At 32.4% G+C, this 20200-nt stretch overlaps 1 long non-coding RNA gene across 1 annotated transcript; it reads right to left on the reverse strand.

Moving 5' to 3' along the window:
- Window positions 1–579: 579 nt before the first annotated feature.
- LOC134536027 (uncharacterized) lies at window positions 580–17761 on the reverse strand. The gene is made up of 3 exons (XR_010075749.1): window positions 16975–17761; window positions 10490–11461; window positions 580–9349 (listed from the first exon to the last, which is right to left on the reverse strand). It is a non-coding gene; the product is annotated as an uncharacterized LOC134536027 (long non-coding RNA).
- Between the last annotated feature and the right edge of the window lie 2439 nt (window positions 17762–20200).

Consider the following 20200-nt stretch of genomic DNA (forward strand, 5'->3'; position numbering starts at 1 on the left):
GAATAAAATATAATAGCATGCTCACTCTTTTTTTCTCACAATACTTACATCATTTAATACCTGACAACAATGTAGTAGGGACCAGACAAAGATGGACAACCCAACATTATCATGTCTTATGCTTTGTACTCCCAATATTGATTTTGTTTGGTTAACAAAAAAGTAAAAAAAAAAAATTGATACATTAATTTTAATTAAGGGTAGCTTCAAATTAATTTAATCAAACAACCTATTTTCAATAGTTTGTTCATACATTATTACTAAAAAAATATTCATTCAGTAAACAGATGGGCGAGATGAACCTTAGTCTGAATCTAGTGCTATTAATAAAACTTACAAAATTATAAAACTATTTGAATGAACATTTTGTATGCAAATTTAAGTATGCATGTAAAGTTAGGTTAAAAATTGTAAACTAAACCAATGGTAAAAACACATTTTGTTACATTTATTCTGTAATATATTAAATGCATGTGTCAGTTTCAGAAAAAAATCCCAATAAATTATCAAAAGCTCAAGTTATTTTGCTCAGATATATTTTGTGCTAAAAATCATTATTTAAAGAAAAAATAGCTTCATGTGATACATATGTATCTACTGGACCAATAAAATTATACTGCTATATAAAATCATTTTAATTGAATGAATAGACACTGTCAATTATCACTACAGAACAGTTTTATTTATCACTAACATTTGTACAGTAAAAAAAACCTAAACTTAATTGTACATAAAAAAGAATAACATTTAAATTAAACCCTTAAAATAAATATCCTTACTTAGATCTGGCAACATTTGGTTTGAAGTTTATAAACCATAAAAAATCAAACCAAACTTACTATACTTACACAATACCTGTACAAGTTTCAACGTAGTAAACAAGTTACGGTAGTGCTACATTCAAAATAACCGTTGACAAAGGATAGAAACACAATAAGCTTGCAAAGTTTTAACTTTCTTATGCACTATTCCCTGTATATGTATTCAATTAAATAGATAAAACCTAGCTTAATTTTGTTTCATAGTACAACACATACCTTCCATAATTTATTATGTTAGAACAAAAAAATACAAAAACTATACTTTTGTTTCAATAAAATAAACACATGACATTTATATGAAGTCACAGCAATGGTACTCTTTACAAAAATAGGTAAATAATTATTATTTCATAATGAATAGGCTTAATTTATTCCAGAATGTGTTCAGTTATGTCCATAATATCTACATTATTCACCACTTATTTCGACATAAGCTATCTATAACTAAGGGTATTTAATTTAATACATTGGCAAGTTTCTTTGGAAATTGCAATACCAGGCCTTTTTCTGTAACTTACAGAGTGAATTCCATTACAACAAATAATCACTGTATTATAAAAATATTATTTTTCCCGTTTCCAAATTAAATACCTAAACCATATATGTTAAAACATTTTTTGTCTATCTGTATAAGAAGATTAGCTACTAAACTGCTCATGTTATTAACTTGAAATTCACACAAGTAAACCAAGGATTAATTTAGTGTTTAAACCTGAAATTTTTCCGAAGATATGATAACTATACAAAATATGATTTCTTTAAAGCATTACAATGCTTAGTCATAAGTTGTTGGTCTAAAAAAATTTTTGTCCTCATTTGTCATTCTTATGGGGTTAAGTTTGTTCAATCCAAATAAACTGTGACAGTTACTTTCTCCATTCCAATGAACTCACAAGCGCAACTAGTAACTAATAATTACACTAACTACCAACTAAAAAATTTCTTATCTGTGCCTTTTTTATATACTATATCTCAGTTTTGTTTTTTAGAATGGGCAGGAAAGTAATTTCATTTTCATATCCAAAATAAAAATAATCATAAATAATTACATACCAAATACCACATCTAGCTAAAAATATTTTTTTTTACCAAAAATAAAAAGGATTAATTTTTAAACACAGACAGTATTGACGTCTACATAAATAAAAATCACTTGCACATATAAAATGGTTTCATTAAATGCAAACATTGTCTCAAATTATTTAGTTATTTACTTTAAGAGTTTTTTTTTTGTTTAGCCCGTTTCACTTACGCTTAACCCATGTTACATTTTTTTCTGTATTTGTGCTAAATCCAGTAAAAACATTTCTAAAATAGGACTAACTATTGCCCATCAGTGGATTAACCAAATGTTATCCAGTAGTAAGTAACCATGACAAAATAAGACAAAAAGCTTTAGTTACAAATATGTAGGTGATCTTTAAATAGCCACCTAACACACACAAACACAAAACCTTAAAATGAAAGTTTTAATCTAAGCACCAACATTTAAACTACATCACTGCCCTGAACAACAGCTGCACACAATTATTATAACACAGCCTCAAGAAGTACACAGCTTTCGAGAGCTCTCCCCCCAAAATGGAAAGATCTCTAACTTGCAACGTCCTTGCAACGCACATATACACTAAAATTAAAACATCACAGCTTGTACTTAAATGTGCAACCGTGCTAACAGGACTGGTCGTGCGATTTCTGTGCATTTGATTGAATATTTGAGGAAAAACACCAATGAATAACATGAAATCAACCAATATTGGCCAGTGGGCCAGACTGAACTATAAGATGCCAACACAACCTGAATGGTTGGGGTGCCAAACTCGTAACTACAATACTTGACCAACAAAACACACCACCACTCAGTTTGCAATAGAGATCCAGCCTACAGGTGGAATACTTTTTAAATACTTTACCGAATAATATTAGGTTCGAGATGATATTGGAAAATATAACTATACTATAAAAAAAGTACTTTTAACTGATACTTTCTACAATTTAAAAGTGTTTCTGAAGTTTACAAGAGAAAGAGGGGAAGAAATTTGGGGAAATATACAAGGGTTATTTTTTTTTCAACCTCCGATCGGCTGTAAGAAAAAAACGGGAATTAATTGGGAAATTATTTTAATGTCAAAAGAAAAGTACATCTTTACTCTATTTTTCCACATAATCACCGTGCAGATTGAGGCATTTGTTGTACCGATGCACCAGCTTTCCAATACCCTCTGCATAAAATGATGCCTCCTGCCTATTCAGCCACGTTTTAACAGTGTCCTGCAGTGTGATTACAGTTTCATTTCTCCATGGCATGCCCATTAATCGATACCCTAATCGCTCGTAAACGAATCGACACGTCTCGTAGTGTTTACCCCCTTCCACCAACCATGTGGAGCGGCCAACTCACACCTCAGTTGAAGCTTGGTTATGGGAATGTCAACATGGCTGCAACGATAAACTGTACGGCGAAATGCGAGCTGCGTGGAGTCATCCGTTTCTTACAGGCAGAAGGGCACACTGCAGCAGAAATCCATCGCCGAATGAGTGTTGTGTACGGTGAAAACTTTATGAGCGATGGCGTTTTGCGAGAGTGGTGTCGGAAATTCCGCGAAGGCCGTATTGATGTTCATGATGAAGGTGGCCAAGGAAGGAAGTCTGTAGCAACAGATGAAACAGTTCAGAGAGTTGATACAGTTGTTCGTGAGAGATGTCTATTCAAGATTTCAGAACTGTCTGAACAATTTCCGCTCATTTCAAGGTCAGCCCTATACGCCATTGTTACAATGTTGGAGACAGGAAAATCTGTGCCCGATGGTTATCCAAGATGTTGACTGACATCAACAAGGAACGGCGAATGGCATCAGCCTTGTCGTTTATGCTGCGTTACGCAGACGATGGTGAACACTTTTTGACTCAAATTGTGACAGGTGATGAAACATGGATTCATTTCGATAATGAAGAAACAAAACTTCAATCACAACAGTGGATGCACACCTATTCTCCAAACAAGCCGAAAAAGTTCAAAACGGACATTCAGCACCAAGAAACAGATGGCTACAGTGTTCTGGGATCACCAAGGTGTACTACTGGTTGATTTCACGGAGCCAGGGACAACAATCAATGCTGCTGCATACTGCGCGACACTACGACGGCTTAGACAGTCGATACGCAACACGCGGAGAGGAATGCTGACATCTGGTGTTGTCTTGCTTCATGACAACGCCCGACCGCATAGTGCCGCCGTAACACAACAACTCCTTGCAAGATTTCGATGGGAAGTGTTTGATCACCCTCCTTACAGTCCGGATTTGGCACCGAGTGACTATCACCTTTTCCCCACGTTGAAAAAGTGGCTTGGAGGACGACGCTTCAACACCAATGATGAACTGCAGAGCACTGTTAAAACGTGGCTGAATAGGCAGGAGGCATCATTTTATGCAGAGGGTATTGGAAAGCTGGTGCATCGGTACGACAAATGCCTCAATCTGCACGGTGATTACGTGGAAAAATAGAGTAAAGATGTACGTTTCTTTTGACATTAAAATAATTTCCCAATTCATTCCCGTTTTTTTATTACAGCCAATCAGGGGTTGGAAAAAAAAAACCCTCTTAAATGTCTGTATCTGAAAATAATTCAAAAGAGTTTTACAGAATAAATGTAATATATGTAAATCTCTACTTAGTATATAACAGTTGCTATCCGCATCTATTTGTTCTTCTAAACTACAGTGTAATTTGATGCTGTTTTCACCATCATTAAGAGAATTTATTCCATCAGGTTTGTGTGTATCACTCATATTAAATTGAAAGATAGTGGAGAGATCAAAATTTTTTGTAATCATATCACAAAAATATGCTTTTAGAGTTCTTACATGGCTTATGCTGACTTATACATTGCTGATACATTAAATTAATGTGCTACAGAATGGTATGTCTTAAAGTCCTATAAAAAAAAAAGTCCAGGTTAGTATATATCTATCTTCTATCTTTTAACCTCTTTTATTTCACAATTCTGTCCAATTGTTGAACTGGAGAAGTCATTTTTATTCCGCTGACAATTAATACCAACGAATCTACCATTTAAATTTAAATTACTTCAATTCCCAGTAAAACTTGTCATTTTAAATAAAATAAATAAAGTGCAGGGTCAAACATTTAATGTTGCAGGATTAGATTTAAGCATAGAGTGCTTTTCACATGGACAGCTATATGTAGCCTTTTCGGGTGTTGACTTCTAAACCAATATTTTTTTGTAGTGTCATGAGAAAATTGTCAAATTTGTTTGCAAATAAATTCTTTAGTTATAGGCAATATATATTAGTACACCAGACACAAACTTTGTACTGTACTTAAGAGTACTTGCTTAATAAATCTAAATGACACCACATTAGTAGATTGCTAACATGCAAAGCAAAGGCAGGTCTCTAGTTAAGTATAAAACATTACTTAATATATAGTGTACAATTCATATTATTCTGCTTAAGAAATTACTGATATCCAACCAAATGCAGAACTTCGTTATTGTTTGAATGTATGTAAATAATGTTCAGTTGAAAATGTGTATTTTAGTTTATTCAAAGTCTTACTCTTGAATATGGAATATTAAGGTATAATTAAATATAGAAAAATGAAGACAAAAATACTAATTACGATAAATACATTTATGCCACAAACATTTTATAAAAATGTAGTTTGTAGTAGAAGTTATTTTATACTCCATTATTTATGAGCATCTTGTAAAATGCTGTTTGATTTATCTTGGTAGAAATGGGAACAAGTATGTTTTATATACATCACTATGGAAGCAGGGTGAAACACAAAACAACCTTTCGTGGCCCGTAGACCACCAGTTTGGCACCCCTGCTGAAGATTGATACAAAAGTGTATTCCTGTGGCTCCTTACTACTACTATATAACTTGACAGATATCAGATTTTTTTTTTTTTTTTCCAGATTTTCTGAAATGTTTATACAGACACTTGGATTGCTTCCTTGACACTTAAGTTTAATTGGTGTCAAATGAGCTTACACAATTTTCGATCACTGTTACTATTTTTGTGCTAGCATAAACGAATTTCTTACAGACTTGGGTATTTCAACTAGAGCTAAATACTATTCTATTCATGTTTGTACTCATGGAACTTTGACAAACAATAATATTGTGCACGCAATATTAAACATAAAATGGTGAATATTTTTTTAAATTATAGCAAAGAAAAAAATTAAAATTTAGGTTATTCTTAAAACTAAGATGTTTCTGACAAGTACACACTATTACAACAGACGGAAAACACCGGAGTTAAAACAACATTCAGTTTACGTCTATTTATGAACCTCATATGCTAGTATAACAAATATTATAACAAACATCTCACAACAAAAGTACAGCACACAATGTTAAATTAATTAGTTTTAAAGTAAAACTAAATTGTATAATGCTCCAAGTTAGCAGTTACCACTTTTTTCACTAAATCTTCACAAGAAATTAATTTCCTTTCATTCCTGACAGCTAAAATAAATAAGCATAGTTGGAGAAATTCAGTTTTGCTAACTTTAGTTGCTTATGCTACAATCAAGTAACATTTTATAACACACTTAAAGGTGTGTAAAAAAAAATCTTATAAACAATTATTGAATATGAGAGCAATAATTTAAAATAGAATTAACTGATGGAGTAGAGACATTCTTACAAAGGAAGTGACAAGTAAAAACATTTAGACAATCTGACAGCAGAAATGTCACAACATTTCTTTGCTGTGCATGACCTTAGTATGAATAAAAATGATAATTGAAGGATCACATTAAATTACATAGAACCAGCCAATCCTAGAACGGCACTGCACCAGCAGCGGCCAGAATATCCTGACAACAGCCAAAGAGGCGAACTGACGATCACTTGACGACGACTGTTTGGGGTTAGCACCGTCTTGGGATTTGTGGACGCTGAACATCTGTCCATGACAACTGACAAGGACTTTGAATGGTTGGTGCAGATATTAAATAGGTTTTCTGGTAGAATTAATAGCTGAATAAGTACCCTATAAGAGACTCAAATCTATACTAAGAAAAGAACTATAGCTGTATGTGTAGATTGTGGGCATTCACAAATGAAAATGGACTTATTTAATCTTAATGCCCTTGCACGCTGTCTCTGATCTTACTCTGGCTAAATTCAGGACAAACATAGCATAGTCAAGTCAGAAGGTACATTTTACTTATAAAGTTCTCAGCTTTAGGTAAAGGAATATGCAGGTATAAGTTTTTGAGAAGTCTAAATAAATTAAGAAATATTGCTTAGTAAGAGAAAAAAGCAGTACACAATCTTAGCTGGTATATTAACAGAAATGCAAAAGGTATTAAGAAAGTACATGGTACCTTTCACATTGTAGGTATTATTCTGCAAGTATAAAAGTTTTAAAGTACTTTTATGTATAGCATTACCTGTGCTAACCCCACAGCATCTCTTAACATGAATTTGAATGGTCAACATATACTGTGTGTGCCATTATTTCTCCAATGAGAATTTTATACATACTACTTCCAAATATTAACCTATAAACATGCATTACATTCAAATACAGAATATAAATTTCAATCAATTATGATACATTTTAAAGTACTAGACAGTAATAAACATCACGTAATATTTGTTAAAATATATTTTCTCAGGTGGGATGGATTAAACATGAGCAAAAATACATTGAAATATATTGAAGGATTAATACCCTTTAAACATCGAGGAAGATTACTTGAGCAATTATTTGGTTTGATAAATAACAGAACTAAAAAAATAGAGTTCTATTGTATAAAACTATTTTAGCAAACATAAGTTATAGTACTATAGTCTGTTTATGCAACAAAACCTCTAAACTATAATAGTAAATTAAATAAATTAAAGTTTAAAAAAAAAAACAAATACAGTAGAACCTTAATTAACCGGGGTAATGAGGGGAAGGTCAGCACAGATAAGCGAAAATCACGGATTATCGAATTCAAATGTATTTAGGTTATACAATACAGTAAAATTTCATAAGTTATTTATACAAAACATATGTACAAGTATTACTGACAAGAAGGGCAGGAAGCGATTCTGGAAAGGAAGGGCAGTTGTTTTGTGCTTTTAATCCAGCTTAACACGGACTAGTATTTTCTCTCACTGGCAATTCTAGTCCATTTCTTTGTCCAGTCCTTTCTGTACGTAGTTTTTAGTTGTCCCTTCCCTAATGAATTACACTTCGTTGGCTTGGTTCCTTCCCCCCAACCCCCTTAAATTTTTTTTTTTAATTGAGAACCCAGTTAACCAAATGCTCGGTTAATCAGGTCATGGATAATCGAGGTTCTACTGTATAGAAAAATATTTATCTGATATTTAAAATCATTCTTTATATCTTACCTTACAGTTATCAGAGTTATGAATTTATTACAACACTATACACCAAAGTCTTGGTACCTACAACTTATCCCATTGTAACTGTTCAGTACCGGTGCTTGCAAATGCGTAGCCAGCTTGATATACTACAATTACTGCCTTAAAAAGAAAGAATGCTGGTCTTATTGAACAATGTCTACAATATACAATTCTAAATAAAGCTGAATGGTTGTATTGTTTAATATCTTGACATTGAGATCAGAGATGAAATGCTATGATTTTTTTTTTAATTTCATGCATTTTTGATTTTTAAATTTTCTGGAACTTTACACAGGTATCATCCTTTTAAAATAAAATATTTTTGTCTTTTTACAGCAAACAGGAGCTGTTTAAGTAATTTTAAAATAAGTGGTGGTTTAACACAATCTTATTAGTGTTGTCAAAACTTGCATGCTAAACTCTAAATGGAATTTTGTAAAATATTGTGGATAATGTGCACCACGTTAAACATTCTAATGGTTCCAGACAAACGTCTTCACTTAACAAGCCAAGTTTTTTAAGTTTTTGAGCTGTTTATACATTGTTATTCACAAAGTTTTATAAAAGTAAAAAATTAGCTAAGTTGCCACTAACAGAAAAAAATGAAAAATTTTCCATTATTTTTTTTGGTGCCATTTCCAAGTACGTATATAAAAATTTCACCCAAAAAATTGGTAAGCTTTTCAATTTACATAACAAAAATAAACTATGCAGAATTGACAAAAGTATCGAAAATTTGGCATGATCATGAATAATTACCGACTATTACCTATAACTATATTGAACGCGTAGTTGACACAACCTTTTTTTTTTTTAACTATGTTTCATTCCAGTCTTCGTAATTAACTTGCATGAACATAAAACTTATAACTATACAAAATACTGTCTTTGATCCCAAGTTTTAAATACAGTCATAAAAATATGGCAAGATAAGTTAGTTCCAATTCTGTTGTGAGATTTTTACATTTATACTATAACTAAATAAATTAACAGTTTCTTTGCTAATTTGCTGTAAGCAACAACATTGACATATAAAAAAAACTTTATCATAATGCTTTTTGAGATTTATTTTCTTCTATCCGTCATCACTTTGTACGTTACAAGATCAGACTTCATGTATGCAGCTCCTGAAAAAAAAAAATTGTGATGACAATGGACAATAAAAAATAAAATTTGCTGAAAAATGTCCAATAAAAATAATGAATAAATTTTTATTTGGAAACTAAATCTATACAGCCAACAGAAACATACATATGTATAATCTCACACTCCTGTCAAATAAACTTATAACCTTCATTTCTTTGTAAAAAAAAAAAGTAAAAGTAATATTTAAATTAAAATCACGGATATGTTAACTCCATGACAAAAAAAAACTAGGCAAGACTAAATTCAGAAAAATTAACAGTGCCATACAGTCAAACACTTCCTTTCCCAATTACCATGTGATTGATTATATAAGGGCTTCACCTCAGCAAAATGTATAGTTCTTGTTTCACCACTGTTAAATGATAGCTGCAGATGGTTTGTTAATTTCACAAAGTTTATTTGATCGGAGGTCTCTTTTAATCTACTTATAAAATCCAATTTACTGGAAGCAGTAAATGGCGATAAAACTTTTCCTGCACAAAATATTTTGAAAGAAAATATCTAAAACTGGAGGTTCAAATTTTTTTTAAAGCATACAACCTATACTTTACAGGAGAATCATTTCACCAATATATTATTACACGTCCACATAAATTTTATAACGTAGTAAGTAAAGTTCAGATAATTTCATGCAGCATAATAAACAGTTGAGAGTTAATGCAATTTAGATTTCATTTTTTATGCAAACATTTTTTTTCTTCATTTGACATCCATACAAGAAACCCAGGATTAGCTTGTAAACACTAAGTCTGGATAGAAACAAACTGTTCAATAATGATTAAAGCCAAAAGAATATACTTAATGTTTCAAAATACTCTAGCAAAAATGTTTCTCAATTGAATCAGATATAAGTACAATGCATGAAGTAGGTAGTTATATACAGCATTAAATTGAAAAAATTCAGTATAGTTACTATAAATGTACGTAGCTTAAAGTAACCAACTTCAGATAAAATATTGGAAAAATCTTACCAGTAGGTACCTGCCACCTATATAAATATGCAAATACCTACTTCACGTATAGCTCATTCGCTTTATCACAAACAAAAGTATCAAGCAAGCAGTAACACTAAAACACATAAATGATAATTGGATTCAATAGATGTATTTCAAAATACTTACCCTCCAAATACCAGCTAACATCTATGCCTCAGGTCCACAAAAGGATAGCATGCCTTAGTAGAAACCTGAAAGGTGGTGTTGAGAAACGGATCCAGCTCAAACGAAACAAAAATAACAGTCTTGCAATTGAGGTACAAAAGTGACAAGTGTTAAGCCAACGTAATCAGTTGGCTGATGGCAAGATGCTGCCGACAAGTGGAACATATAGTAAAAGGAATCCCGACAAGAATCCAACAATATTTTTAAGAGAAAACTTGCAGTACATTTGCTAACATTAGCTTGAAACATCACAATATCACGAAAACAGTCTACACGCTGTACTCGGATATAAAGTAATCAGAAACAACAAAACACCATCACTTCTTTTTTTAAACTTAAACAAATTACTTGCAACAAGACAAAAGAGCTCATAAAACAAAGAGGAAATAGTGAAGATCAACTCCTGAGTAAAGAAAGTGAAACACCATTAATACAACGAATGAACGATGGCTCAATCGCCTTTCAAATTAACCATTTAAAAACTGAAGACAATATTTCACATCTAACAAAATTAGAATACACCATAAAGATTGCTGGAATGATTTAAGACTTTTGTACAAGTTTTGAGTAACATACGAGACGATAAAACACACAGTGGATGGTGAAACGTCAATCACTTGGGATCGTGGGTACTCCACACGGAGCGATGTAACCCCCACGCACTATCAGTTAAGAAAGGAGGTAGGGGATTACGACGAAGGGTTGAAGTAAATCTATGACTAGACGCAGGCCCCCCCTTCAGCATCACCGAGCTCACTCGGCTTCACGTGCGACGCCCGCCACGGCACGGCAGTACGCGACCGGCTTGATGTAGCCCACGCGCTCGTCGAGGTACACGTGTTGGTGGGCCACGCACAGGTGAATCGCATGCCGGAGGCGCAGGGCCGAGAAGCTGTGGCCTCGGAACAGGTGGTGAGCCGCCATCCCAACACCCTGCAAGCAGTGGAAGCAAATTTTAACGGGAAAATTTTTCCCAAAAATATACTTTTCTGGAAAAATAACATCTCTAGTGATCATGACCAATCATGACCCTCTACACTACAACACTGGTAGACTGTTTGTCTAGGAGAAAAAAAATTGCTCCATGAAGGAAATATTTTTTAAAAGCAGAAAATAGAGTTTCAAGACCTGTTGATGACTTTTTTTTAGTATTAGGTTAAAAGATATGCCAATAAGAACATAATAAATTTGTTTATGTCTGATACAAAAGTATATCTGCTTTTTTAAAGCATAATTTTCCCTGTATTCGCTTTCAACTTAGGTTTTTACAAATGCCGCCTTGACTTAATTTACTGTTTTAAAAAAACATTTTCATGGACATACACCATTACTGGTTATCACTGTGTATCTAAGACATATGCAATCTTCCCCATTGCAGAGAATCATTCGAAGATACTGTGTGACAATTTCCAAACTTAATTTTTGACATTATAGCATGAAATAATACACAAAAAATTGTATGCCTTTATCTGATTGTAAAACAATAGTTTTATATATTCACTTTAAAATTATGGTTTTACTGAGCTAAAAAATTCAAAATATCTTAATATTAGATGCTCTTATTTCTTTTTATTCTGGACCAACAAGTATTGTAAAAGTAAAAAGTCTAAAGACATACATAATGGCATATTGTAGGTACACACAGAATTGAATGCATAATAAGTAATTACGAGAAAGTATCAGAAGATATTTCACAAGTAAAAATAGAGCGATTTAAGCCTGTGCCTGCTGTGATGCAGCCTCTTAAGGCTAATACCCACCTAATCAGGGGTGTAACTGTGTTAGTGAGGTGGAACCATAAGTGCGATGCTTGCTGGTGCTTTTAACATGGTATCGCCTTTTAGTGCAATGCTCTGAAATGTCACGCAGTCTTAGTTTTGTGCATAGGAGAACTACGAAATTTGAGCGGTAACCATAACATTATATTCCTGAGAAATGAAGATAAAGTAGTAATGCAAGGCCATTGAGTGCTTTCAAAAATCTTTATCAGGCATTTTACATCTAAAATTTAACTCTGGAAACATATTTTTTTAGCCCTTTGCACCCTTCTAAGAATAAAGTTTAAAAACGAAATACGGAACTACTCACTCGCCCTCAGTGTATCTTTAAATGATTTTCGTAAACAGACAGCACTCTGAAATCTTGAGTGGGTTTCAATTTGTGTGGTTTCTTCCACACTCTGCACTCAGTGTGTGTGCCCAGGTAGCGCACTCTGTGTGTGTGCCCAGGTAGCGCACTCTGTGTGTGTGCCCAGGTAGCCAGTGACCTTAAGGCAGTGGCCTAGCACTGCTTGGTTACAATAGCGAGGCAAAACCATATGCGCAATGCTTGCAGGTGGTCTAAGCCTCTAAGCCCAAATGCTCTAAACGGCATGCAGTCTTGTCAAGCCTCAATAATTTTGGTAGGTAATAAAATTTAATTTTAAAAACAAAACATTAGACAGTACCATATTAACAATTTTCTTTAATACTTTTTGTGGTAGGGTCTGGTTGATTAGTTTAAAAACTTTAGTTTATTTCACCGAGTCACAACTTACTGCAGGAAATAAATCTGGAAATTGTATTTTTAAAACTACTGATGTTCCTTTACCATCCTGCAAAATTATGTTTTCAAATTCCTACCGTATTCTAACATTACAATATTGCTGACCTAACCTAAGCACTCTTTTCAAATTTTTAAATGTTTAGACCTAATGTAACCAAACTTCAGCTCAATTTTATAGTAGGTACCTTAAATGTCTCTGATTTAACATTACCAACCTATCTATGAATAAATTTTCTAAAGGAATGAAAATTCCACTAATCCAGTGGAGCATTTACAAAATGTTGACAGTTGTCATAACTTTTAAAAAATACATTTTTTTTCTGCACCAAGCACTACTTACTACAAAAAATAACCAAACTTTCCTGCCAAATATAGTTTTTTTTTTGGTCCTGCTAATTTTATTCACATCTTGCAACTGTGCATTCATTAATTCAGGGTATTTTACCACCTATTTGCGCTACAAATCTGTGCCACTATGCTTTTGAGCAAACGACACGCCTTTTCACCTTCAACGTTTTTATTTATTTTACAACCAAACAAAAAACATAGCAGAGCTCTGGACATCAGTGGGGCATGGATAGTAAAGTTCTAGTTTGAAGGCTTCTTTGAAAATAGACCCAAGTCTTTCCAAAAAAAAAAATTTTTTAATTCTACTGACCTTTGTGGTGGTTATTTTTTGGACAGGTGAGCAAATTTTTAATGACTCATTATTTGAAAAACATGTCAATATATCATTAGCACCATTTTAACAGTGTGTGTACGGTCATGAAAAAAATAATACTTTTTGGTATTAATTAGTTTTCTTAAGATGCTGATACTTTTATACTAAATATTTTACCCACATTAGTACTTTTCAGAAAATATAACGAAATTTTTTTTTTAAATTGGTATAGTAAATTGGGTTTAACCTTTTTAAAATTTTGCTGTGTGTTTTGTTCTTAAAGTTCTAAACCATTCGATTTATTTATTTACAACAATTGAGCGAGAGTGAGTTAGAAACGCAAAACCATTTACAATGCTTCGTTCGGTTTCAATGTCCTGCTTGCTAGACCCTAGATTAAAGAATATGCATTTACAGGAGAGCTCGTGCAATGGCAATATCTATTTGTAATTTCATGTCAGGTTTAATATTTTTTGTTGGTTTTTAATCTAAGTGAAATTTGTGATTAAAAAATTGATATTTCTTGTCTGATAATTTATTATTTAACGTGAAAATTCAACAATAAGTTATAAAAAAACGAATTGATACCTCAAGGTATCAATACATTTTATTCAATACTTTTAGAAGTGTGTGTATTTCTGTTTTGGTACTACTAGCATGAAGTGTGGTATTTTATTAATAATAAAAATAGTTTTTTTTTTACATAATACTGGATGTTGTCGTGATTGCAACTATAAAGATAATATAATCTCCCAATTAACTGTTTTAACATTCGCCAGCACAGTAATGTGAGTGCCGCAATGCGAGTGAGTATCCCTACTGTGCTACCTGTTTGCAAGCAGGGTAAAGTTCATTTTATGATACCAGATTCCTATTGGTTGAAAATAAAGTATGGGAAATATATGTTGTAAAAGAAATTGCAATGCCAATGATAAATTGAATTGTGGAACAAAGAAAAATATAGTGTAGACCAAAAAGGCACAGAGAAAAAAAATAACAAATGATAGCGTGTATGTTTTGGAGCAATCGTGGTACGAGGAGTGAAGTAATATAGAAATAAAATTTTTTATTAAATGAATAAATAAGTGTACAATAAGTATTAAGTAGATACTAAGAAATTTATTGGATGTGTGTGGAAAAATGTAGTAGTCACAAGAAGAGAGCAAGGTCATTTTGATTTATAATAAATTAATATAATGACGCAGTGTAGAGAAATAATGTGCAATTGCAGTAGAACAGAAAAACGGAAGTTTTTTTTTTTTTTTTTTGTGATATAGAATAAATTGAGGAGGAATGGCAACTGTTTATTTACGGTGTAAATTTAATATCTACAAGATAAATATTGCCTATAAAAGATACTGTCATAAAGCCAAAAAAGGTAAGTGGGTTTTTATGACTTTAGAATGTTTGTGATTTGTAGTTGTTTTAAGTTAGTGTGGCATCCATAGAAGAGAAAAAAAACAGAGCAAAAGTTTGGGTGAGAGTAGGTCAGCTAATTAAAAAAAGACAACAGTTTACATCTTGATATGGTAGGGTTATTTTATTTAGGAAGACAATTGCTGAAGCAATTACAACCAGTGCATTCTTATGGTATAAGCTGAGAAAATTATCGGTTTTGGCAAGAAAGAATGTAGATGCAGTAATTTTTGCTTATTTCATTTAGGTAAATTAAAGGTTTAGTAGGGATACCAGTATTTTATTTGGTGAAACTGAGACATTTTGCCATAATATTTTTGTAGTATTGTGAAGTAGAATACAGTCCCACCCAGTGTAGTCTTATTTTGCAATATCAGTACCTATTTAAGTTTTTGAAAGTGAGAATTTGCGAGGTAATATTTTATAGGTATCGTGTAGTAGAATACAATTCTACACGGACTAGTCTTTTGATGATACCGGCATTTCATTCCACATAACTCACAACTTTTCATACAACTTTTATTTTTCAGTGTTATAAAGTTTTCTAATAGGCATGCTGTTATATTTCAAATAATACCCCCCTAATTTTTAATGTCTACAGACATATTTCTTTGATCAAGAAATATTGGTATTGCAAGATAGACTATATCAGCCGGGGGGGGGGGGGGGGGGGGGGGGGGGAATTATAGTCTAGTTTATAATAGCGAAAAAGTATAATATTAAAAAAATTAAATAGGCCTATGTGAAAAAGTGTGTTTGTAGTTCCCCACCCAAAACCCCTCATATTTCCATGATTGTCCCTTAAGAATGTAGAGGTGGTAATGATGTAAGTGACACCATCTTGGTGATATCAGAATTATTGAATTGGGATCTAGACTACTTCCAACATATTTAATATGGCATTCATGATAAACTGATGTGAATATACCACTGCACCTATAAATGTTTGGCAATCATTGAAATGTAACAAACGTGGGTCTCCCGTCTCAAAATAGCCCTCACAAAGAAAAATACATATAAAAATATGTTAAAGTTTTTTTCCTGCAGAAGCCTCAAATATAAATGTAATCCAATACAAAAATGCTTATCTCAATTTATTAATTATCATGTTTGAAAACAATGATGGCACTTAAAGCTCAGTTTATATATAAATAATTAAAGTTAAGGCTCTAATTACTTTGTGGTTTTAAACTATAATGCAGGTTTTATTAAAAAATAATAAAATGAAAAACTAATGGTTTTGAAAATATTACAGCAAAAAAAAAATGTTATGTGGTCTGATGCGTGTAAAAATACTGTATTAATTACAAAATGAGTTTTTTTGGGTGATATGGCAACATTAATGCATGATGTAAGTTTTAACCAACACATTAGTTTAATAGAAGTACATAATAATTACATGTTATCACGTTAAACGTTACACGATAATTTTGCACCGGCACCCACTTCACAATAAATATACATAAAAAAACTTCGTAATTATAAGTTTCGTTCATTAAAAAAACCCGCAAATTCAATCAATCCTATATTGTAAAACGATTGGCATAGCTTAGTGATCACATAAAATTATTCACAACTCATAGGGCTATATTGCTGACATAACTTACATTTCGTTTTCTGTTACACGAAAGGCCTAAAAAAGCACGTGAAACACAGAATCTTGCGTGATGAAGAATGTTATGACGGGTGCTAATGTTTACATCTACGCATTTTTAAACAGCTGATTGCACCAAGCTAAAAGCAGGCACAATTCTTCTCGGTTAATTAAACTTACATAAACGCACAACTTAACACATGTATGGTGAAATAGAGAAAACATACTCACCGAAATGAATGCGAAACGACTTTTACCTTTTTAAATGAGACGACTAAATAGAACTAAACATCGAACGTACACAACAACCATATTGAAGGGGGGAAAAAATGCGTGAACTACTTTTACGCTCGCATACACCGGGAAGTGATTAATGTCAGGAAATAAAATTACTCAATGAAAATAAGATGTTTGATCGTCTAATGAATCAACACTGGTTGTTTTAACTGTATTTCAGACACCTTTCTTTGAAAGCGGTCGCTCTTCCCTCGGAACTATATTTTCTTGACGCAGAGCACAATTATTCTCAGCAAAGTGATTTCCGTGCCTGATGGCTGCTTGTGCGAGTGCTGCGTTCGTAGGAGTGTAAAGAATTTCGGTGAATTTGCATACGGTGAATGAAGGGCAGTTACGGTGAGTTAAGACATATTGATATAGCTGTTGTGTTTAATTTTAACCGACTCGTCATTACGGTTAATTTATATTTCTCCACTATGCGTATAAATAAATGTATATATATACACGTCAACTCATTTGTCGAGCGATGCAAATAAAAAAAAAATTAATGTTTTTACTCAACAGTGTTTCTGCAATTAACACCAAAAATAGGTTTGAATAACGTGTAGAAAAACTGCGACATTGCGTTTTGTACTAACAAAAATATGAACCACACAACGTATGTTTATTTTTTTATCTGCAAGCGGTGAATGAAAACGATCGTTGATAAATAATGCAACTGGTATAACTGAACAAAAGATTTAGTAGCTACATCGCTGTTTGTCTGTAGTAATATCACTTCCCACATTTGTTCTTAACCTTGCACTTTTTAAAGCCGACACATTATTGTTAACCGGTTGTAAAAAAAAATATTTTGTCCTGTACCCCATTTAACGAAGTAATGCGTGTTATTAACTGAGGTATTGGCCACATGGCCGGTACACTGCTCTATGGCGCCAGAACGTAACTTGAAAACACGCAATATTATACCTCTGTTACTTACGGCACATAAAATTGTCCACATAATTTGAATATCGCAGGCTCTGTAATATCTTTTAACGGTAAGTTAGAAAAAAAAAATGGAATATGAAAAGGAATTCGGTACTCTTGAAAACAAACAATGTGCGTAAAAGGAAGACAAAAAAAATTAATTCCAAGAAAAATATATCTCGTGTAATGAATTTTTGTATATAGTGTCAAACGGATACCCTGAAGAAAGTTATTCATTAACGGCAGCGTGTTTGAAATTAAGAATGTGTGCGCGCGAATCCATTCGCGACAGAAGTGAAACATCTTGCTTATTAGGTATAGAGATAAATTATTTACATTTTCAATCACACTATTCACTTTAAATTAATATTTAAAAAAAAACTAATTGCACAAATTAATAACTTTTCCACACAAATAAATTAATTGTAGATACTTTAAATAAAATAATATAAATATGGCAGTCTCAATCGTTAGCCGTTACGGAAACTGAGGAATAGACAAGCAGCGTTACGAGAATTCCGTAGCATTTTCGCTGCGTCATTTCTACCTCGCCCCTGCCGTATCTCCTTCCAGCCGTAGCGTATAGGATGCTACGCCATGTACCTATCCCCTCTCATCATCCCATTCGACCGCTAAGCATGTCGCCGCTGACACATTCTTCTTCTCAACCGGTTCCCCCACCCCGTACCTAACCATTCCCCTCATGCGATTGGAATTTTCTTAACGCTCGAAAATTGTATTGTAGGCCCCTCAGCAAAGAAGTTTCACTTCTAAAATAACATTCAGTGTTTGCAAAGGAAACGACTAAGAATAAATAATTCCTTTTCCATTATTAAAAAAAATTCCTTCCGGCACAGCCTACTCAAAATATTTTGGAAACTCCTGGAACATTTTAAAAAATGTCCTATATATTTTCAAATTATAAATATATATATATTTTTTTTCAAATTATAAATAAATATATATATATATATATATTTTCAAATTATAAATAAATATATATATTTTTTCAAATTATAAATAAATATATATATATTTTCAAATTATATATATATATATATATATATATATATATATATATATATATAACGTTTTCTTGTATTCCACGCAGAAAAAAATATTTTGAATGTTTTTAACTTAATGCACCCAGCATTGAATGTCTTTGCGAATTTCATATTATTCCTACCAACGTAGTTTTGCAAATATTTTTGGACAAATGTTTAAGGTAACATTAAGATGGTTATAAATCAATTCCGTCGAATTCGACACTAAGAAAGTTTTAATTATTTTTATTTCAACCCCTGTTCTTACGGTAATAGTTCGTTTCATAAAAAATTGTTTTAGCCAAAGTTTTTAGATAAAGTTTAGTAGTTTTACCTATAATAAGTTATAATGGTTTTATTAGTATATATATTTTAAAAATGACAATCTATATATTGAGTAGATTTGCTGTGGCACGTTGGCACAACGTTATAAATAACAGATATGTATACACATTTAATTTGTTTCAAAAAACAATATTCCGTTAAAGTTTTACCTTTTGAAATCTTCCTGCCGGAGAGAGCAAGCACGTCACGAAATTTTCGTACTCTACTTGGAAATAACCGTTGTTTATTATTACGAGTTACGTTGGAATGTAAGAACTGCGCTCTCCAGTCTAAAGACGAGATGTTTCATTTTGTTAGGTTGAGTGGATGGAAAGGGGTGGTATCGTTTGAAATTCAATGCCACAGGCTGAAATATAAAATTAAAAAAAAAAAAATCCAAAAGTCAACACACGTTTTTGTACTCTTAATTTTGTTTTTAGTTTTTATATTTAATTATTTACTCTTGCTTTTGGATTTTTATCATCCAGTTCCCCCGGAAACTCGAAAACACGAAAGAAAATATTAGTGTGCAAATGAGTGTAAAAAAATGACTAAAAAATCCCTACACTGGATTTAACTTAAATTTTGGTTTCAATAAATATAACGGTAAATATATTTTTGCCACAAAATTTTGGAACCAGTGCACAAATATTTATGCATTGCTCTGAAGTAAATATCAGACAATTTTGTAGAAACAAAAGAGGGGGGGGGGGGGGAGAGAATTTAAAAACAAAAATCATAAATTTATCTCTCATATCTACCCCCTACCCCCAAAAAAAAACATACCATATATTTTTTAACATCATTTTAATTAGTAGTAGCTTCTGGACGAAGATAATCATACAGACGGACACCACTTCAATGTCTCCGACCAGGGACATGGA

This window comes from Bacillus rossius, chromosome 10, assembly GCF_032445375.1.
Source record: "Bacillus rossius redtenbacheri isolate Brsri chromosome 10, Brsri_v3, whole genome shotgun sequence".
Lineage (NCBI taxonomy): Eukaryota > Metazoa > Arthropoda > Insecta > Phasmatodea > Bacillidae > Bacillus > Bacillus rossius.